This window comes from Pan troglodytes, chromosome 15 (genome assembly GCF_028858775.2).
Source record: "Pan troglodytes isolate AG18354 chromosome 15, NHGRI_mPanTro3-v2.0_pri, whole genome shotgun sequence".
Taxonomy (NCBI): domain Eukaryota; kingdom Metazoa; phylum Chordata; class Mammalia; order Primates; family Hominidae; genus Pan; species Pan troglodytes.
Window position 1 is genome coordinate 53,815,727 of NC_072413.2, and position 23,731 is coordinate 53,839,457.

The 23,731-nt window shown below is 42.2% G+C and overlaps 1 long non-coding RNA gene across 1 annotated transcript in view; it reads left to right on the forward strand.

Annotated features, from left to right (window-relative positions):
* The first annotated feature begins 5,297 nt into the window (after positions 1-5,297).
* LOC107968172 (uncharacterized) overlaps positions 5,298-23,731 on the forward strand; it is a 115,571-nt gene continuing 97,137 nt past the window's right edge. The window contains exon 1 of the long non-coding RNA XR_001709172.4: positions 5,298-5,374. This is a non-coding gene — a long non-coding RNA (uncharacterized LOC107968172). The remainder of the gene's footprint in view (positions 5,375-23,731) is intronic.

Here is a 23,731-nt window from a genome sequence, read left to right on the forward strand (position 1 = left end):
TTTTCTCAGTTATAATTTTTGCAAAGGCAGTTGCAGCTTGGTGCTGAAGAATCTGCTTGTGCTATAGGAGCCCACCAAGGGAACATTCCAGAACCAGCAAGCAAATAAATCTCTTTTCCCCAGGGATGTCTCTTCAGGGCTCTCTACTGGCAGTGTTTCAGTGATACCAGGTAAGGGAAAATAATTAAAGGATCCAGATCCATTTTCACAGAGCAAGCAAAAAGGGAGAATTTGGAGCCAAGAGGCCATAAATCAATAACTGGCATGTGTAGGTACAGAATGACTCGTGTCATTAGAATGTTAAAGAATTTGCTCGATTGTCTTCTGATAGCTTGTAATGCAGATGAGAAGTCTGATGCCATCTTAGTACTTCTTCATGGGTGACTTGTTTTTCCCTCTCTGAGAGGTGTTAGAATATTCATCTTTGGAGTTCTGAAATCTCATAAGAAGGTGTATAAATGTCACTTTTCCCGCAGTTCACCTGCTTGGGAGCCTGTAGACCTATCCCAATCTAAAGACTTGAATCTTTAGCTCAAAAAATTCTTATGTTTGTTTATCCTATTACTATTTCCTCATGCAAATTTCTCTTCTCTCTCTTTTGAACCAGTTTGTCTCTTGTCTCTCTTGTCTCTCTTTTGAACTACTACTAAGCAGATGTTGGACCCCCTGGATTGGTCTTTGTCTTTTTCAACTTTCTTTTCAAACTGTAACCAAGTACTCCCATTTTTCTAAGAGGTGGTTTAATTAATTTTTCCCTCTCTCTCTTCTTTTATTTCTTTTCTTCTTTTTTCCCCAGTTCCCACCTCTTAGCCCTTTAGAAATGCAAATATAACCTTCACCTCCCCATCACCAGACATTCCCTACAGGGCAAGTTCATCTGTCTGCTCCAAGATAGACCTCTCCTTGAGAGTTGACAGTTGATTTGCAGACCAACGCATGCTCCCACAGAACTCTCACCTCCAGCGTCTTGCCTCAGGTAGGTATGTTAAAAGCATGCCCATTTGGCCACTTTACAACTTGGAAAGCACCAACTCAACTGCCCAGTAGATAAGGAGCCCCTGCCCTTGCTCATTTTCTCCCCTACCTTATAAAAGTGTCTACTTTCTGTTCCAAAAGTGGAGCACTAAGGCAGGACATCTGTGCCTCTTCCCCAAGCTAGCTTCAGCATAAATATACTTGCTTCATATCAGACTTCGCTCTTTTTAATTGGACTCTCTGCATGCAGTGAGCAACTAACCCACATTTCAATTACAAAACTTTCTCTTTGTCACTTAGTTTGAAGCTCTTTGAGATTTCCTTGGCTTTGTTTTGCAGATCACCAATTCAGCCTTGGCCATGTCTATGTTAATATTCCACCTCTCTGTTGAATAATTTCATTTTGTCAATTATATTTTAAATATCCATGTACTCTTCCTTTTTCCTGATGCTTTCTTTTCATAGGAGCATTCATATTTTGTGAAAGCAAAATCCTCTTGAATCTTTCTGAGGATACTTATTTAGAATTTTTAAGTTTTCTTCTATTCCTTGAATTTTCTGGTTCCTGGGAGGGTTTAGTTGTTTTATTTGGTCTTTCCCTTTCATATTTCTGATTTCCTTCAAAAATCTAGCTTCTTTGAGATTCCTTTTATTTATGAATGAACGACTTAGGCTGACAGGTACAGAGGGCTGTAGTAGGTTTCTTCTGTAGTTTTGTAGGAAGGTTTTCCCAACAGATTCTTGAATGTGATGGCTGATTTTTGGTGTTGGGTAAGTAGGTGAGTTGTGCCAGAAACCAGTCCACTTTGATCCCCAGCTGTGGGGTATACAAATTGAGTCATCTGATGTAAGGGGCAAGTGGTGTCCACCTTGCCTTAATAGGACATGAACCTCAGCATATCAAAGGCTGTTTTCTGAAATACTTTGACTGAGATTTTCAATTTTATATCCCTTTTATAATCTGAATGTGCATGAAGGATTTATGAATTGATTAACTTTTTATCAGCCACCTATCTTGAAAATTGTTATCTCTTGTTTAGTATCTTATTTCGGAAAGCAGCGTCTTCTTGAATCTTGTTTTCTCTGCCCAATTTTTCATTTTAATTTTATGAGATATTTATGACATTTTTGAGATATTTATGAAATATACACATAGGAAAAATTCCTAAAAGTGTGTGAAAGTGTGTTCAGTCTTAACTTTGAGAATCACTGGGTTAGGTGATGGAAGTGGTTGTGGCTGACTCAATTATTAGCCATCTCAGGGTTTTTCAAACAATTGATGTTATTGCCTTTTCCCCACCTACACCTCCTCAAGTCACTGCACAGAAGCAGCAGCCAGAGGACAGAGGAAGGGGAGAAAACCCTGCAGGTAAGATGGGTCTTGTGCCACCATCAGTTTCACCCCTGATTTACTATGTGACCCTAGGTAATAACCATAACTGCTCCTATTGGCTGAGGGCTTCCTATAGGTCAGGCACTGTGCCAAGTCTTCTACATGCATATTTCCAATAATTTCTCACAATAATTCCATGAGAGCAACCCCATAATCACCCCAGGCTTACTGAGGCTCAGAGGGAATACTACGGTGGTTACGTAACTCTGTGAATATATGAAAACCCACTGTGCTATATGCTTTAAATGGGGGAATTTTATGGTATATGAATTGTATGTCAACAAAGCTGTTATTAAGTGGTGTATTTTTTCCAATCTGAAGTGGAAGTGATTAAAATTATGAATAAGATTAAGCATCTTTTCTTATGTTTAATGGTAATTTTTTTCTTTACATAACTTTTATTCCCTTAAAAAACTTGGGTTGTTGGCCTTTTACTTACTGATTCATAAGAGCTCAAGATTGGTCTACCGCATGTTACAAATATTTTCCTATGTTGCAATTTGATTTTTTTTGTTTTATTCATGTTCTTTTTGCCCATGAGAAAATACCAATTTTTATTGAGGTAAATTCATTCAACTTTTCTTTATGTATTTAGGGATTTGCATCATGGTTATTAAGGTCTTCTTAACCGCAACATCAGCCTCAGGGTGATTAAAAAAAAATCCATGCTTTCTTCTAGTACATTTATGATTTCTTTTTAAAATGTTTAATGCTTTATCCATCTGGAATGGGATTAATGTGTAGAAATCTAGCCTATTTTTTTTCCAGATGGTTGGCCAGCTGTCCCAACATAATTTAATAATTAATATATCTTAGCTTCATCCATCAGAAATGTCATGTCTACCATGTATTAAATTCCCATATGTGTTTGGTTCTATGTTTATACCCTTTATTCTATTTCAATGATGTTTCTGTCAATTCCTCCATCAGTACCAAACTCTTTTATTGCTGAAGGTTTATAATTAATTTAAAACATGGTGAAGTTCTTGCTTCTTTTGCTTCTGTCTGGGAATTTTCATGGCTTATCTCTTATGCTTAATTTTTTTTTTTAAAGGATGACTTTAGTTTAAATGATCAAGTTCCAATAAAAGTTTTGTTGGGTTTTTTATTTGATAGTATAGAATTTATACATTTAATTAGAGACTATTCCCTGCATGGTTAAAGATGCTCTCCTTCCTGGTTTCCTCCAACCTTTTGATTTCCCAGCCCTGTCTCTTTCACTCTTTGATGGTCCCCAGAGTTAGGTCGTTGGTAAGAGGACTGTATAATTTATGGTCAAACCTGGGACACCTGAGATTAAACAGTTGCTATTAATAGTGATGCTGGGACAACAGGTGTAAACTAGGACTATCCCGGGCAAACCTGGATGTATGCACCCACCAGTCACTGGCCCCATTCCAATGTACAGTTCTTTTCCTTTGTGATCTTAACCATTGCCACGGCATCAATGACAACCCATGTGCTAATTATACTAAAGTTTGCATCCGACTTTTCTCTTGAACTCCTGATCCCATATTTCCAACATTATGCCAAGTATCTCACCCACATGCCCCTCAGCCACCTCAAACTCAAGTTGGATTCAGCATCCCTTCAAAGTGGGCTCCCTTCCTGCCTCTCAGTGAACTCAGCCATCCTGTCTTTAGAGCTGGATACCTTGCCAGGACCTGGAACTCATCCAACTCCCTCGTTGCCCCTGCCAGTCTCCAAATCCTTTCAATTCTATCACTGACATAGCTTCTGAATCCACCCCTACTTCTTATCATTGTCCTTGCCTTACTTAGGGTCTCATTACCTCCTCTCTGGATCATTACAACAGCTTCCTTTCTGGTCTTCTTGCTCGAGGTTTCTCTCACTTCAGTTCAGTCTCCTATCAGAGTGAACATGTTTAAATGTGATTGAGTCACTCACCCGCTTAAAGATTTGTGCTGGCTCCACCTTGCCAAATTCCCTGTCGTGGTGTGTAAGATCACAATCTAGTTCTGGCCTCCAATTTCAGTTCTCACATCTCCTGACCCAAATGTACTTTGCTAACACTGAAAGTCACCCCATTGCCCAAATACGCCCTATCCTGTCCACAATTCTGTTTCCGCATAAGCTGAGCTCACTAAAATGCCCTCCCTGTTCTTCTCTACCAAAAGAAACCTCCTCAAAAAGATAAAACCTTGTCTTCTTTGTGAAGCTTTCCCCAATTCTCCCAGGCAGTGATCTCTCTTTCTAGCACTCCTGAAACTCCTCTTCCTACCTTCCATCCACCTGTTACACTGTGACCCCGCTGTCTGTTAGATGTCTCCCTCATGTACCAAACTGGCTGCTCATTAAGGGCATAGATGTGTTTCCCCAGAATATGGTATTTGAGTGCTTGATAGATTTTTGTTAAATAAATGTATAAATGATCATATGAATGGTTTGTGACTACCTATGAATTCCATTAGGTAGTCACAAACCATTCACGTTATCAAGAGCAATATCCAAGGGCAACCTTATAATAAATTCAAATTATTAATAGTAGGAGTTATATAGGAGGATCTACTTTAGGTATTATTTTAGGCCTTTCAGAGATATTGTCTCCTTTAGTCTTCAAAATAGCCTGACAAGATAGGGTTTTTTTTTTTTTTCTTACCCGCTTTACTGTTAAGGAGTAAACAACACAGGTTGAAGGAGATTGAGCAGCTTTTTTAAAGGAGCAATAGCTAGTAAGTGGGATTGGAACCAGTTCTACTTGACTCCAGAATCCACTGTTTTCTCCCTTTCTAAGTTCACTTGGAGACAACTTTTCCCTCCCAACATTGCCAAACCTGGGACACCTGAGATTAAACAGGTTGCTATTAATAATGATTTTTTGGGATCACATCTGTTTCTCACCATCCTTGACATCTCTTTTTCTCTTCCCTCCTTATCTCTTTACCCAGAAGCTGGTTCAAGGGCCTATGTTCTCTGGCTTATGACCCCCAGGTTGTTCCCAGCACCCTCAGGCCATCGAGGGGTCATCTATTACTGCTGTCCAAGGTGAGAATGAACTGATGTGAGAAGCAAATCTGCTTCTGTGTACCAATGGGGAGGGCCAGACAAGGCTCGTGGGTCTCCTGCTTTCCTCCAAAAAACACATAATCCTTTAACAGGGGTCCCCTGGAGACACTGCCTTGTTTGTTGTTCAACACAGAGTGGGTGAGATGAATGGTGGGAAATAAGGCCGAGAAGGAAAGACCTCGTGGAAGCTGCTGCTCAGGCAGATGTTTCAGGATGCAGGAGGCTCAGGCCACAGCATTAGAGGCTGCCTGCCTGGCCTATGGGCAGAGCAGTTTCAGTTCATAATCTTATTTAAACATTATTACAATGAACAATACATGCTTATTGTAGCAAACTTAGATAATTCAGCAATCACAAGGAAAAAAATCACTCATAATCTGGCTATAATGTGTAAACTTTAAAACATTTTTTTCTATCCCCCCTTTTCCTCAAGGAAATAGTGTTCTTACTGTGAATACATTTGGATGTATATATTTCATGGTTATTGAACAGTCTTCCTCCACACCATTTTGCATGTGTTCGTGGCAGTCAGGTAGATACACTTCAGCCGCTGTCTTGGTGTGGCCTCCTGTGGTTTAGGAATGAGGGAGCTGGGACAATTGAGGAGGCAAATGGCAGCATCAAAGTCAAATGACTGACCCAAGGCCACCTCACAATTCTATAACATTTGGCTTAGACACTGTAAGTTAGGACAAGAAGGAGCTTTGGAAATGACCTTGCTGGGCATCTCTTTATGTTTGAAGACACTGAACTGAGAGGAGGCGGCTCTTGCTGTAGGCCCCTGAGGCCATCACTGGCAAGTAGGACCTGGAACCCAGGAATCGTGATTCTTTGTCCAGAGCTTTTTCTGCTCTTTCACAAAACACCATCTTGCCTTCTTAGAAGAGTGTGAAGAATTTGGAGAGATTTCACTGATCATGGTGACACAGAGGTTAGAAGGTAAGCGCTATGAGGGAAGAAAAAAGCAGAAATTATGTGGAAAAGAGAAAGACAAAGTATGAATGATCATGATCTTTATTAAAGTTTGAGGTAACTGTAATTAAAATGCGGATGGACTGTTAGGGATTCTGATAGATTATAAAGAAGAATTGGAGAGAAGGATGTATTTTTTGATTGTCAGTAGAGTGGGTTATAAAGGGTCACAGCTGATATTTACAATAGGTAACCATGGTGTCAGGAAGGTGGCTTAAAGTAGACCTTCAAGGAAAGTGATAGTATACCTTTTGAAAGTAACTTGCTCAGGTCACAGAGCTATAATTGGCCACTCTGAGCCAGATAGAACCTGCGTGCTCTATCTCACAGGACCATCTGAAATACCTCTCAGAACTGTCCATCTGGGGAAAGAAAAAAGGGAACATCTATCTGTTGGTTTATTTGCCCTATGGTCAAGTGTTGCTCTGCAAAGTGTTAATTCCCCTGCGCTTCTGGGTTGCTCTTATCTGAATCCATCCTTCCTGGCTAGTCCCAGGGTGGGACATGAAAAGCTTGTAGAGGAGAGGTGCTATCAGGTCATGCCTGCTTGAGCTGGTCAAAACCTAGACAGAACTGGTCACTGAGGATGGATAAGAGGTGAGGCAGGGAAGATTAGGAGTTGTGTACAAGAAATATTCTATATATTTGAACTAGAATGCAAATCTAGCTGGTTCCAGACAGAACATCCTGTGCAGCTGAGACTTCTTTCATTTCTAAAGACTTTTCAATGTATATTTCCTCCAAAGCTTATATTCTTTTCATCATAGCCCACAGGGTAGTCTGCCATGATTGTTCCTGCTTGAGTCACATGATACCTCTAGAACAATCACTGTGGCCAGGGAGGCATGTTCTATAAAATGACCGCTGCTCTCTTTAAAATCATGTTTGGAGCTTAGTGAAAGGTACATTTCTCAGAAGACAAAACAGTGGATGTCTCTTGTGATAGCAAATAATAATGATAGTTATCAAAACCTCTGATTCAAAGGCTCATGGTGCTTTCAGTTTTACTTAAAGCTCAGTTTTCATAGGAACTCGGTGAGATAGGTAGAAAATATTTCATACAAGAGATAAAGAAGATCGGTGCCTCTTTGGAAAAAAGCCTCTAAAATATTTGTGGGATCTCCCTGGTCTCTCCCCTCTACTAAGTGCACAGAGAAAGAACACCTTGAGTATTGCATCCAGAAGGCTAGCAGAGTTGGTATTATCTGAAGCAAATTGGAAAGGAATTTCAGAGATAAAGACTTAAGAATAGTTTTAATGGCTTTATTCCACAATAGCCTTCCAACATAGATTCAATTCAGTGTTGCTCAGTGGATTACAAATTTGAATGAAACTCAAAGGAATCATTCCACTAAATGGATTGAGACATTCTATCCAAAGGATGTGGGCTTATTGCAGAGTCCCCTTGCCATGGGTGGAATGGCAGAGCATCCCATTTCTGAGCTTTCTCTACCTGGCACCTTTGTTCATCACACTTAGAACTTCTTTGGTTGGTGAGATGTGGACACTCAAAATCCTCTGGCCTGTTTTAATTGGACCTTTAATTTCATTCTTTGTCCTGGTTAATTTTGCTAAATAAACCAAGGCAAGCAGGTGGCTTCATGTGGTTACTATTGTTACTATTAAAAGCTATGATTAAGACAGCTCTGCACACCTAGTTTTAAACTCAGGCCTAACTATCCTACTTTCCTAACTCCATCCCAAATCCTTTGTAAGACTTATTTATTTATTTTTATGTATGTATTTTTTTTTTTGTAAAACAAACAGGATGGACAGCTGCACTCAAATTTGTATTTTGGATAGATTCACATCATTTTCTCAAGTAAAAAGCACATGCTTTCAGTGCATTTTCTTTTTTTCTCCCTTTTTTCCCCCTGGTGCTGGAGTTCATAGAATTCTAATTCACATAAGTTTTAATATTTCACCCAGCTGGACTGTGTATTAGGGGCTAAGTTTTCCTTTCCCCTCATCTCAACATTTGTCTTTGACTCCTCCATTTGCATCTCTGTCTCTCTGGATTTTTCTTTCTCTATTCAGGCCTTTCTCCATAAATTTTCCTGTAGAACATAAAGGAAAAGATAAATTCCTGATTTGACTTTCGGTGCTGGGGTATTGTCAGAGACATTTGAACCAGAGTGATTGCATCCTGAATAGGGGTAAAATGAGTCTGAGACCTACTGGGCTGCATTCCCAGGAGGTTGGGCATTCTGTCACAGGATGAGATAGGATATTGGCACAAGGTACAGGTCTCAAAGACCTTGCTGATGAAACAGAGTGGGGTAAAGAAGTCGGCCAAAATCCACCAAAACCAAGATGGTGATGAAAGTGACCTCTGGTCGTCCTCTTTGATCATTATATGCTAATTACAATGCCTTAGCATGCTAAAAGACACTCCCACCAGTGCCATGACAGTTTACAAATGCCATGGCAACGTCAGGAATTGACCCTATATGGTCTAAAAAGGGGAGTAATCCTCAGTTCTGGGATTTGCCCAACCTTTTCCCAGAAAACTCATGAATAATCCACTCCTTGTTTGACATATAATCAAGGAAAAAGCATAAAAATAGCCAATCAGCAGCCCTCAGGGCTGCTCCATGGAGTATCCATTCTTTTATTCCTTTACTTTCCTCATAAACTAACTCTCACTTTACTGTATGAATTCAACCTGAATTCTTTCTTGCATGAGATTCAAGAACCCTCTCTTGGGGTCTGGATTGGGACCTCTTTCCAGTAACAGTATGAAGGTGGGGGAAAAAGGCCCCATCTCAGAATAAAGAAATAATAAGTAAGGGATAGATGGTAAGAAATTCTGGAATTCTGGGGGTAGGTTTTGGAAATTTTTTCCCTAGAAGAGGGTAAGGATCAGCATGTTGAAGCCAGCTCCAACTCCAAGTTCAGTAATGTCATTTTGATAACTTGAAATTGGCCATAGTGAAAGTACACCACCCAAATTGACATACATTACAGGTCTCTCTGGAATGCTGATTGTTAAACATTTACCAGTGAATCATAGGCATTTCCATAGAGTGTGTTTGCTTTATTACAGCTAGGAGGCCTGGGTTATGTTTTCCTAGTAGACTTTATGTAAAAAGCCCATTTGTTCCATTGCCCCTCCCCATATCATGTTCATTGGGTGAGGTGCCAAAGGCTTTGTACCAGGTGTCTGGAAGGTAGGGTTCCGATCCAAGCTGCTCTTCTGCCTGGAACTGTCTTCCTCAGGTAACAGCTTGGCTCTCATTGCTTCCTCCTTCTCTTCCAGTCTTTATCAAAAGCCACCATCTCAATGAGGTCTTTCCTGACCACCCATTTGTCCCTGCAACATGTTCATCACTGCACATCCTGTCCCACTTTCTCTGGGCTTCTCCACGTCCTCTATCATTTTCTAACTATATACTTCATACTATATACTATGTTATGTTTATTTTGCATCTCTCCTTCTGGAATTAAGCTCCTCAGCCTCAGAAATCTTTGTTTGTCCACTGGTATATCCCAAGCACCTAGAACAGTGTTCAGCACACAGTACATTCTGAATAAATATTTGTTGAATGAATCAAATAAATAATCCTATCTCTAAACAAATTGGTATTACAATTTGGTGAAAGGTATAGAATGGCAACTTTAGTCTTCTAATCTGCAAAATAATGATGTATTTTGTTTTATTTAAGGGGATTTTTTTTTTTTTGCTAGAATCAAGTGAGATAATATACAGGAAAGCAGTACTTTAAAATACAAAGAACTTTGTCAAAATAAAAGGCGTTTGTACTGAATGTAATTGGTTTCTCATAAAAAATAGCCACATTATCTGAACTCTAATTTGATGTTCCTTCAGAGGGTATTACTTCCAGAAGGAAGAAAGGGAGGAAGAAAGGAAGGAAGTGGGAAAGAAGGGAAAGTTAAAGAATAGCAAGAAACAGAATCGGCTGCCCCAGACTGAGCCTGCTCTTGTTAATGTACTACTATTAGGACGATACTATTTTTAAAATGAGGGTTGAAACTGCCCCTCATGCTTGGCTAATGACATGGTTACATCATAAAAAAGTCATTCTTCTCTGGCAATAAAATGCTACTCTTTTAAAATCAAGGGATTCTTATAGAGTAAGAAAAAAATCAGTTGCTTACTGATACCTGGAAAATTAAATTCATTTCACATGGAAGGAAACTTTGCCTTCCAAAGAGCTATTTCTGCATTAGAAGAGAGACTGATTGTGGAGTTCTATGTATTTATGAGATACCTGTGGCACAAAACACTCAGTTGTAATGTGGTTTCATAGAAAAATTATGAAGTAAGTTGCCAAGGAGAACCAAAATCCATCCATCCATCCATCCATCCATCCATCCATCCATCCATCCATCCATCATGGCTAATGTTATGGACTCTAATTCAGAATTTTGGATGTGAATTTTACCTCCATTACTTAATAGCTGTATGATCTTGGGCATGTCTTCTTCATGTAATTTCCTCATCCATAAAATTGGAATAATATTAGTTCTCACCTCATAGGATTGGTCTGTGGATTAAATGAGCTAATATACATAAAGCTCTTAAATAGAGCCTGATATATAATAAGGACTATGTAGGCGTTAACTATAACTAATTTAGCCAACATTTATAGAAACCCCACTAGGCGCTTGGTAAAATGAGGCTGAGACTTACTTGGCTGCATTCTCAGATGGTTGAGGCATTCTAAATCACAGGGTGAGACAGGATGTCAGCACAAGATACAAGTCATAAAGACCTTGCTGATAAAACAAGTTGCAGTAAAAAAGCCAGCCAAAACCCACCCAAACCAAGATGACGAGACTGACCTCTGGTTGTCCTAATGACTACACTCCCACCAGCTCCATGACAGTTTACAAATGCCATAGCAACGTCAGGAAGTTACCCTATATGTTCTAAAAAGTGGACCCATGAATAATCCATGTGTTTTTTAAGCATATAATCAAGAAATAACCCTAAAAATGGGCAAACAGCAGTCCTCAGGGCTTGTCTATGGAGTAGCCATTCTTCTATTCTTCTACTTTCTTAATAAACTTGCTTTCACTTTACTCTGTGGACTTGCCCTGAATTCTTTCTTGCACAAGATCCAAGAACCCTCTTGGAGTCTGAATTAGGACTCCTTTCCTGTAACAAAGCTATTACTTATAAGTGGCATTTGAAGTGCAGGGCAGTCTTGTGGGGTGGATCCCTCAACCTGCTACTCCAGATAGATAGATAGTGCCAGGTTTGAACTGAATTAGATGACACCCAGCTGGTGTCTGCTGAATTGGTTGGTGTTTGTGGAAAAATCTCACACATGTCGTATCAAAAGTATTGTGTTGAGTGGTGTGTGAGAGTAGGACGTTTTGGTTTTTCCTATCTTTTAACCATCTGAGAATGCAGCCCAGTAGGTTTCAGCCTCATTTTACACAGCTCAAGATGGACTTGCTCTGATTCAGACACCTCTGACAGCTTGTCATCTACTCTCTTGACCTACCAGTTATATATCAGGGTTTCCACAACTGCCTCCTTGGTTTCAATTAATTAGAGCAGCTCACAGAAGTCAGGGAAACACTTCCATTTACCCATTTATTACAAAGGATATTTTGAAGGATACAGATGAACAGCCAGATGGAAGAGATGCATAGGGCAAAGCATATGGGATGGGATTCAGAGCTTCCATACCCTCTGTGGCAGGCTACCCTCAAGGAACTTCCATGTGTTCAGTTATCTAGAAGTCACCAACCTAGTCTTTTTGGGTTTTTATGGGGGCTTCATTATATAGGCATGATTGATTACATCATTTGATATTGGTGATCAACTTAACCTTCAACCCCTCTCCCTTTCCTTGAGGTTGGTGGGGTGGAGATGAAAGTCCCAACCCTCCAATCCTGTCTTGGTCTTTCCCATGGCCAACTCCCACCCTGAAGCTATCTAGGGGCTGCCAGGTGCCAGTCATCTCTTTAACATACAAAAGATACTCTTATTACACTGAAGATTCCAAGGGTTTTAGAAGCTGTGTGCCAGTATATATGTGTGTGTGTGTATATACACACACACTATATATAGATATATATATACACATATATATATATCTTATCATAAATCACAGTGTCATAGTACTAGGCACACCTTTCCCTATCATTATTCATCTGTGAGAACAATTTTAATAGTTGCATAAGTATTCTGCAAAATATATATGGATATACCTTAGTGCAGTGCTTCTCAAATTACAGTCTGCATTAGAATCACTTGGACGCTTGTTAAAGCAGATTGCTGGAAGTTTCTGATTGAGTACACCTGAGACACTTCCTAAGGATTTGTGGTTTTGTTTTTTGTTTGTTTGGTTTTTTTTTTTTTTTTTTTGAGATGGAGTCTCACTCTGTCACCCAGGCTGGAGTGCAATGGCGTGATCTCGGCTCACTACAACCTCCACCTCCCAGGTTCAAGCGATTCTCCTTCCTCAGCCTACTGAGTAGAGGGGATTACAGGTGCGCACCACCATACATGGCTAATTTTTGTATTTTATTTTAGTAGAGATGGGGTTTCTCCAAGTCGACCAGGCTGGTCTCAAATTCCTGGCCTCAGGTGATCTGCCTGCCTCGGCCTCCCAATGTGCTGGAATTATAGGTGTGAGCCACCTCACCTGTTCAGAATTTGCATTTCTAACAAGTTCCTGAACGCTGCTGATATTTTCCTTTGGGGGCCATACTTTGAAAACCACATCTTAGTCTATTTAACCGATTTAGTATATTTAACTATTTTTTGAATAGTTTGTTTACGAGGTGTAACTCTGCCTAGGAAACCTCTGGGCAATCAGAATTCTTATCAGTCACTGACAGGTAAGTGTGAGTGAGTTTATTAGCTTAATGAGGACTATAAATCAATCTCCAAGATTCCTATATCAGATACACCTCAGGCAGCGCTGTAGAACCTTATAGCCTCACCTGTACCTTATTTTGTCCCCTATCCTGGGGATTAGTAGTCATCAGGGAGAGGTCAGACCAGCTTCATGCAGGTGCAAGGAGCCCAGCCATGATTCACCTCAGGCCCTCACTCCTACATCTCTGAACACCCACCACAGAGCTTCTTTCTTGATGCCTCAGTGTGGGATTCCTTGGGTATCCACTAGGCTTTCAGGTTGTACCATTCAGGGCAGTTAATGTCCCACCCCTCATGTTGGCAAACTCCACAGTGCATCCCTCCTTGTTTTATCCTCCCTCCATCCATCTCCCTAGAATCACACTTCCCAACAAAGTGTTCTCTTTTAAGTCTTGGTCTCAGGCTCTGCTTTCTAGGGCACTGGGTTGGTTAACCCCTTTCAGTGCAAAATGTACATGCTATGCCACTTTCTTCCATGTTTTCTTAGTGAGGGAAAGGCAGAAAGCAAGAGTTCTTAAGTTGGGATAGGTGAATCAGGCTTCAGGAAGTCTGTGAACTCTCTAAAATCCTACACGAAATTGTGTGTTTGCATGCATTTTTCATTTTTTTCTGGGAGAATCCACTGCATTCAATAGGTCATCAAAGCAAATAACCAAGAAGCGATAGAAAAGGGAGAAGAAACAAAAGGAAAAATTTAAGATCTAAGGCAATGTTTGAGAAGACAGATAGAAAAGGGATACCACATGTAATCTGCTGAGTAGCTGGGGTGATGGCACCAGGGAGGTGGTGGTGTCGGGAAGTGATGGTACCAGGAGGGTGATGGTACCAGGAGGGTGATGGCACCAGGGAAAGGAAAAGTATAGAAAAAAAGTAGGAAAGTATAGAAAAACAGTAGGGGTGAAAAGTCATGATAACTTTTTCCCACCCATCATAAGGGTCATGGCCAACACTCCAACCAAATGCAGGTTAACAGGAGAAAAGCATAACAAATTTATTTAGGATCTATGTGACACAGGAGGCTTCAGAAATGAAGACCCAAAAGCCCAGGGAAAACTGTCTATTTTTATGCTTAGATTCAATGAAGCTGTGTAGAAATGTGATTGGACAAAAAGAGGATGATCTAATGGGAATAGACTAAGGGGGAAATCCATTAAGCCCTATCTGTTCAGATCCTTCTCAGACTCTCTGTGTAGCATTCCTTCCTCCTGGGTATGGGACAGGACCCCTCTGAATGGGGGTCTTCAAGGGAGAAGAGAGAGAGTGATCTTTCTAGGTTTTATGGTTTGCTTTGTGGGAGAGGAGTTTTAGTTTCTATGACCTGCCCTGGAGGACAGCAGTTTTGGTTTCTATGATTTGCTTTCAGAGAGAAAGAAGGGCAGGAGATAGGAGCATGGGAGGTCAGAAAGATCCAGTTTCTGAGGTTCTTCCAAACTCCATTAGTTCAAAGTACTCCACATGCCAAGATGGTATACTTTGGGGTATTATGTTCTGAGCTCCAGCAAATAGATGAAAAACATGTTTCTCTGATGTTCAGTTGGACCTAGGTCAGCAGCTGGCATTCTAGGAATGCTCAGATAGCCCATGGTGAACATCCACATTGGAACTTTCCCCTCTCTGCAATGGAAGCCTCTGTTTCCTGATTTGTCAAGGAAGGTGGTTGGTATTAGTGATTTCTAAAGAACTTTCAGCAAGAAAATAGTGGCATCTTCTGGTTCATATCCCTGTGGTTTGATTTTTGGTGGTTGCTCCCTTAGGAAGACCTAGCATTCCCTGGTTCTGCCAGTAGTAGACTGAAGTGGCAGCTTTCCTGAGAGCCCAGCTCTGTCCTCAGCTTGGTCTCTATCAAGCCCTCACCATCTGAAGTGTCACTCTAGAATGAAAATTACATTAATTGAATTTTGGGGGGTTGTGCCTTTGGAGGAGGCAACCCGAGAGTCAAAATCTAATTTACATACTGATAAGAGTTGAAAAATGATGCCTTCTAATGAATAAAATGCCTGCAACTGGTCTGGCTTGATATTAGCATAAAAGGGTTAATCACTTTGGCATACAGTTAGAAGGTAAATTTGCCTGCAAAAATCCATCAAAATGAAGGGTTCTCTCCATTGCAGTTCATAAGTAATACTGACAGGCCTGAGAGCAGAAATCAGAGTCTGATGAAAGACCAATGTTTTGACCCTGTTCTATTCATTGGTTAAATTTCATTTGGTTGGTGAGAGCCCTGAAGAGTGAGGTGGGGAAATCCCCAACATCTGGGAAGTGGCAGCCCATGATCGCCTTGGCTGGAAGCTCCCAGTTTAGTTTCTCTCCTCCCTTCCCTTTGAAAGGCGAGGGGTCAATAGCTCAAGGCTGGCCAGACTTCTACAAGCTTCACAGGACCTTTCAACTCAAACTATTTTCATGACACCACCTAGCCACTTTGATTGACTTCTGTTTGCCACCAGAATTGTCAGATTGTTTTAGGCTCAGGTCTTTTTGGCCTTCTTGAGTTTTTATTGGTCCTCTGTTAAGGAAGTGAGGTTATGATCAGGTGTGTGTGTGTGTGTGTGTGTGTGTGTGTATGAAGATGACTCTGACTTTGTATATGAACGTTCATGGCAGCATTATGCCTATAGCCAAAAGTGGAAATAAACATCCATCAACAGATGAAAAGATAAACAAATAGTGGTATACCCATCCAATGGAATGTTACTCATTCAAACGAATGAGATAATGTTACAGTGTGGATGAACCTCAGAAACAGCACACTAAATGAAAGAAGCCAGGCCCAAAGATCACATATCTCATGTTTCATTTTTGTGAAACATCCAGAATAAGTAAATCAGATTGGTGGTTGCTATGGGTTGGGGGCGGGATGGGAGGGATGGCCTAACAGATTTTCTTTTGGGGTGGTTCAAAGGTTTTGGAAGTTGGCATAGGTGTACACAACATTGTGAATATACTAAATACCAATGTATTGTAAACTTTAAAATGCTTAATTTTATGTTATGTGAATTTTACCTCAAAAAGAAAACTTGATTATTCTGAATGCAATGTGGAGGATGGATTAGAAGGGGCAGGTTGCAAGTCTATTGCAATGGCCCAAGTGAGAAATTATAATAGTTTGAACTAGGGTCATGTCTATGGAGGTAGAGAGGAGCAGAAGATCTGAGAGACATTTGGAGGTAATTGTTAAGGATGTACACCTGCAAAAGTAAACCCTCATATTGAGAGGTGACAGCGTGCTGGCAGTCATCACAGCCCTCACTCGCTCGCTCTCGGCGCCTCCGCTGCCTGGGCTCCCGCTTTGGCAGCACTTAAGGAGCCCTTCAGCCCGCCGCTGCAGTGTGGGAGCCCCTTTCTGGGATGGCCAAGGCCAGAGCCGGCTCACTCAGCTTGTGGAGAGGTGTGGAGGGAGAGGCGCCGGCAGGAACCGGGGCTGCGCGCGGTGCTTGCAGGCCAGCGCGAGTTCCAGGTGGGCGTGGGCTTGGCGGACCCTGCACTCAGAGCGGCCGGCCGGCCCCACCAGCCCTGGGCAGTGAGGGGCTTAGCACCTGGACCAGCGGCTGCTGTGCTCAATTTCTCGCCGGGTCTTAGCTGCCTTCCCCTGGGGCAGTGCTCGGGACCTGCAGCCCGCCATGCCTGAGCCTCCCCCAGCCCTCCGTGGGCTCCTTTGCGGCCCGAGCCTCCCTGACGAGCACCGCCCCCTGCTCCACGGTGCCCAGTCCCATCGACCACCCAAGGGCTGAGGAGTGTGGGCGCATGGCACGGGACTGGCAGGCAGCTCCACTTGCAGCCCTGGTGTGGGATCCACTGGGTGAAGCCAGCTGGGCTCCTGAGTCTGGTGGGGACTTGGAGAACCTTTATGTCTAGCTAAGGGATTGTAAATACACCAATCAGCACTCTGTATCTAGCTCAAGGTTTGTAAACACACCAATCAGCACCCTGTGTCTAGCTCAGGGTTTGTGAATGCATCAATTGACACTCTGTGTTTACCTACTCTGGTGGGGACGTGGAGAACCTTTGTATCTAGCTCAGGGATTGTAAACGCACCAATCAGCGCCCTGTCAAAACAGACCACTGGGCTCTACCAATCAGCAGGATGTGGGTGGGGCCAGATAAGAGAATAAAAGCAGGCTGCCCGAGCCAGCAGTGGCAACACGCTCCTGTTGCCTTCCACGCCATGGAAGCTTTGTTCTTTCGCTCTTTGCAATAAGTTCTGTTGCTGCTCACTCTTTGGATCCACCCAGCGTTTATGAGCTGTAACACTCACTGCGAAGGTCTGCAGCTTCAGTCCTGAAGCAGCGAGACCACGAACCCACCGGGAGGAACGAACAACTCCAGATGCGCCGCCTTAAGAGCTGTAAGACTCACCGCGAAGGTCCGCAGCTTCACTCCTGAGCCAGCGAGACCACGAACCCCATCAGAAGGAAGAAACTGCACACATCGGAACATCAGAAGGAACAAACTCCGGACACACCGCCTTTAAGAACTGTAACACTGCGAGGGTCCGCGGCTTCATTCTTGAAGTCAGTGAGACCAAGAACCTACCAATTCTGGACACAATATCACATGGGCTCCAATGTGGTGTCGAGATGAAGGGGAAAAGGGAAATGGGGGAAATTTTTTGCTGGGGGTGTTCCCAGATGAATTCTTTGCTTTATGTGCTTAGAACTCCTTGCTTTTGTAGGTGGACGTGTGGTAAAATGTGTTATATTTGCAGCCATTGTACAGCTATGCCATTGTGGAGAATCTTAGGCTTCTTGTGGGGAAAGTATCTGGGAGCTTGTGTGTTGGTCACATTTCTATCATGTCATGTCTGAGATGCCTCCCTGGAAGTGAAGACAGCCGTATCAGAAGTACTGATCCAGCACTGGATGGGAATCTCACACACACATACACACACACACACGCACACCCCGCATACCTGCTAGGGGGCTGACAGCATATGCTTTGATGTGCATTGGCACGGATGAGTCAATACGCTTGTTGAAACCAGAGAGAAAAATATGTCATGTTTTTCCCAAACGGTGTTAAGAAAGTACAAATAAAAAGAAAAGCATTCAAACTGACCACATGTAATTAGACTAGGTGAATACCCTGCCTTCCTCATTCCCTCACTGAGCCTCCCTAAGATATGCTTTTGGAATAGATATATGTATTTTTTTTCCACAACAGGAGAAACTCGTCTTGAGTATCTTCTGCTTTTATTATAAAAATAGTTGGATTAATGAGGCACTGACTGGCAGTGGAACAGTCTAGCAGAACCCATTAATCTGAACGCATCACATCTGATATTATTGTTCAAAAGCCCTCTTCCCTCTCCCTCTCTTATCATCTTTCTCCAAAATAAAGAATATTATTTTTTAAATTTCAAAAGCAAGGAAGGCCCCAATGAGTGTATTTATCATGAATTAATCTCCTTCCTAGGAGATTGAAGGTCCTCTGGGTGGGCCTTGCTGCTAATATCATCCTCCTGAGTGTGCAGTTATCTTCTAATAAGCATGGTCTCTATCATTATTGCTTAATAGCTTTATTAGATTACCTAGGACGAAGGCTGTCCCAGGCCTTAGTCAAAGACAGTTTAGACAGTTCCGTCGGAAGGGCTGGCGGCCTGGAGCAGGATGACACCCCTGGGGTTGGAGTGTTGAATGGAGGATGTGTCTCAACCCCCCTGGGCCTGCTCTTGCCTGAAAGTACTTAGTGGTTGGCCCAAGGGCTGGCACTCCTCAGGACCCTGGCCCCCGCCTTGGGTGTGCTAAAGTGTGAGTAAGTGTTAGAGTGCTCTTGACTTCAGTCCTTATATGTATTTTTAAAAATGGTGCAAGGTGTGATAGGGGTCACGCAGTGAAGCAAACCAGAAACCAGCAGTGAAATCCAAATGTATTTATGAAAAGAAAAAAAAGAAGGATTTCTGAAATATAACTTTGGAAAATTTTAGAGAAAAAAGTATACACACACACACACACACACACACATATTTTTAATTTTTATTTTTGAGACAGCATCTTGCTCTTATCACCCAGGCTGAAGTGCAGTGGCATGAACATACCCCACTGCAGCCTTGACCTTCTGGGTTCAAGCGATACTTCTGCCTCAGGCTCCCCAATAGCTGGGACCACAGGTATGCCACCACGCCTGGCTATTTTTTTTTTTGGAGAGATGGGGTCTCACTGTGTTGCTCAGGCTGGTTTCAAATGCCTGGGCTCAAGTGTTGCTCCCACCTTGGCTCCCAAAAATGCTGGGTTTACAGGCATGAACCACCATGCCTGGTCTATTTTTTATTTTTATTTTTTAATACCTAAGTTGTACATGAATCAATCATACTTATAAAAATTTTAGATGTAGCCAATTATTTGCATTCACTACCACACAGAGATCATTCTCTACTTCATTCCCCCTCCTTTCTCATGACACCTCAAAAACTTCACTAAGAATAAAATTCTTGAGCAAAAACGAAATTGTATATTACACATGCATTGAAGAAATTTGGGCCTGGTTTGAACTTATCACAATCTGAATATTTCTTTAGAAACCAATGTTTTCCACTTTAAAGAACCCCTGGCTTAAATGCTGGCATAGAATTTTATAAGACCCTGAAGCTTTTAAAAGAACAATAACGTTATGAAAAATCCAATGACATGGTTAGACCATAGAAGTGATTAAAGTTTAGTGGAGAAAGCGATTCAATTCTTGGATGAAAAAATAATAATAGCATCCTAGCTATGAGGACTGGAGCAAACCTTTGGTGCCATTTGGTCTTGAACCCTCATTTTACAGATGAGGAAACTCAGGTCTTTCCAAGATGAAGGTTTTCTTGAAATTGACACTCCTGCTGTACGTGTATTGTCCCTGATATTTAAAGTGGTGCCTTTTGCCAGTCAAATAGAATATTCTTTTACCTTTTGATTGACTCAGCTTGGTCATCCCATTGTCCTCAATATGCTCTGCTAGTTTATTCAACAAATACACCCTGAGCACCCATCATAGCCAGCCCTGCGGGGACCAAGGTGGCAAGCCCAGGTCTTTGGAAGAAAGGAGCCCACCAAATACACTAGTGATTATATTATATTAAGCCCTATAATAAAGGCAGAAATACATTCTTGTTTGTATGCCTTTGTGGGTTTTTTCTGCCTCTAACTCTCTTCCTACTCCTTTATATCCCTTGTATTATCTTTTATGACCTAACTATGCCTTCAGACTACTGTAACCCACAATGATTTCTCCCCTATGACTTTTTATGCTCATAGTTAAGGTGACAATATTTGAGAAGTTTATTGTTATCTCAGTCACAATAGGTTAGGTTACACTGGGGAAACAAACAACCTCAAATTTCTGTGGTTTTACATAACAAGATGTATTTCTCATTTATACTACATCTGCCATGTAGGTCAACAGGCGGCTTCTGTTTATTGCAGTCATTCAGCAGGGTCCTGGCTGACAGAGGCTCTGTCTTGACATGTGCTTCCATGATCACTGCCACGAGGAAAGGAGTTTGGGGTTCGGTTTAACTAAGTGGTTAAATATTTTCCTGGAAAAATGACACCCATCACTTCTTATTTTCTTGTCCAAAACAAGTCCTATGACCACACCTTACTTCCGGGTGGGTGAAGTACAATTTTTTCTTATATGTGGATGGAAGAGAATCTGAATATTTATGAACCATTTATGAATCATATGAATCATTCATATGGTATAATATGAATGATTACCACAATTGTATAGATCTTATTAGTCTGCTAGTATTTCAGGTACATTTATCTAATTTTATCAAATTATAAAAATCTTAAAGGTAGGGGACCGTGTCCTCCTTTTTTTATTTTGTAAAACCATGTCCAGCAGAGGGCACAAAACCAGATCCTTAATACATTTTTATTTGACATTTTGATTTGAGATTTTGTAAAATCTTGTTTAATTAAATCTAGTTTATGTTTTCTTCAGGATCTGGACTTAACTTGTAAATTGAGGAGCTTCAGAGACATCTAAAGCTCTATACTGTTTAGTATTCCTTGCTGGCAGAGCCAAGGGAGGAGTTTTCCAGGCAGGAAGCCTGAACTCACTGAGGCCTTTTCTAATTCTCAGACCTGTCTAAATGTCTTCAGTGATCCTCAGTCGTTTAACACCACTCCCAAACTGCCATTTGTTCAGTTTATAACAAACCGGGCTGGTTGACAACTCAATGATCAAGTGTCAAGAGTACACAGACAGATGACCTTTAGAATCCTTCTGAGATTCTTTAAAGTTTCTTTCAAGGAAGATGGCAACAAAATAAATCTTGTCCCTTTAAATTTGCTGACATCCTCCTGAGACCCAGGGCCTGTAAATAGCTGGGTACTCATCTTTATGAAGCTTCCATATCTTAAGCTCTTGAGTTCCATCCATCCAGGCCTGTTCACAAGCACTCAGTTCCTGAGCTCTTATTTCACCTCTTGTCTGTGATGCTTCCCAAAACTGTGAGTGCTTAAGACAGACTCAGAATTAAAATTCAGTGTTCTTTCAAACTGATTATTTACATTTTTGTTCAACATTTATTTTAAGAAGAGGCTACTTGAGGAAGAATGGTGATGCTTGATTACTGATGGTAGCACAAAAGCTCTCCTCTGCTGCCCTAAAAAAATCAGCTCTGACTCTGTATCAGTTACCAACATAATACTATGTAACAGACCAATCCAACATTGTGGTTTAAAACAATAGCCATGTAAGGGCCGGGCACGGTGGCTCACACCTGTAATCCCAGCACTTTGGGAGGCCGAGGTGGGTGGATCACGAGGTCAGGAGATCGAGACCATCCTGGCTAACATGGTGAAACCCTGTCTGTACTAAAAATACAAAAAATCAGCCAGGCGTGGTGGCGGGCCCCTGTAGTCCCAGCTACTCGGGAGGCTGAGGCAGGAGAATTGTGTGACCCAGGAGGTGGAGCTTGCAGTGAGCTGTGATCGTGCCACCACACACCAGCCTGGGCGACAGAGCGAGACTCTGTCTCAAAACAGCAACAACAAAACCAAAACAATAGCCATGTATGATTTCCCATGGGTCTATGGGTTCACCAGCCAGCTGTGCTCATCTGGCCAGTCTTGGCCTCTCCCAGCTGGGCTCATTCATGCATCTGTTCAGCTCGTGGGTCAGATGAAGGTGAGACAGGATATTTCCCTTGACCCCTTTGCAGGACTTGTGAAGGGGTGGTTTGTTTACTCAGCCTGCAGCTCTGAACCCCTCATGGTGGGGGGCGGAACACACAGGTGAGTAGGTACAGGAGCCGGGGTGAACGAACACTGGAACTGGCTGGTCGCTCCTCTCTGGCAGAAGCAGGCTCTATGTGGGTCCTATGGCAGCATCCAAGTGTGTTACAATGCTCTTTGAGCTCTGCTGTCTGGAAGAGGGTGTCTGTGACCCCTGGAGCTTCAGAGGGCATGTGTTACAATCAGTGCTGTCTTAGCATTTGCTATCCACAAATGGCTAAGTGTCACCCAACTGAGTGGAGGGTCAGGGTGCCAGCCTTTTACACCCTGCCCTCTTGGTACCTGAGTTCTTGTCCAGCGTCCAGGAAGAATCAGGTCACATGAATGAATTGAAGGGTGGTGTATGCAGAGGATTTTATTGAGCAGTGTAAGTAGCTCTCAGTGGGAAGGGGAGCTGGAAGGGGGATGGAGTGGAAAGATAATCTTCCCCTGGAGTTCTGCCGTCCTTGGCTGAACTCTTCTCCAAAATCCTGCTGTCAGGCCATTCCTCTGAAGTCAAGCTGCTTTTATCTGACATCCAGCTGCTGCTTTTCTTTTCTCCTTCTCTGCTGCCCTGCTCTGCTCTCCTGCTAGTGGAACTTGGGGTTTTTATGAGTACAGGGTGGGGGTGGGGCTGGCAAGGGTGGTTTTGGAAAACCAACATTCTGATGGGAAAACAGGGATGTGTGAAGTTCTCATTTAGGGCCAGGGATCCAGGTTTGCCAGGGACCCCACCCTTTTCTATGTAGTATTTCCCTGCCTTATGTCCATATCAAGGGCTGCTTCATTGAGGGCCACAGCTAGGATTGCTTTGATCTCCTCCATGGACCTGTCACATGCCCATGTCTCACGCCCACACATCCCTCTGGCAGGCTAGCTTCCCTGGGTTCTCATGACAGTCACAGAGAAACAATGGAGGAAACAGGAAGACTCACACATTTTGAAGAGCTTTTTAATGTGTCAGATTTGCTACTGTCCCATTGGCCAAAGGAAGTCACATGGCCCAGAGTCAGAGTGCGTGGGGCCTGCACAGTTACAGGATGAAAAGCCTGAATTTAAGGAGGCCATTAATTAGGGCTGTTCATGCACTCAATCCACAAAAGGCCGCAAACACGCACATCCCACACTGACAACCAAAGTTTCCAATGATCAGGACCTACTATCTCAGAGGCATTTATTTTGGGAGGAAATTTGTGTTCTGTTGCTGCGCATTTGGGAAATTACTAAGCTCTTACTGTGTATGATTGGCCACCAGCTGGGTGAGGTAGGAGTGTGACCACTGGACCCTTCTTTCATTTGGGTTTGAGA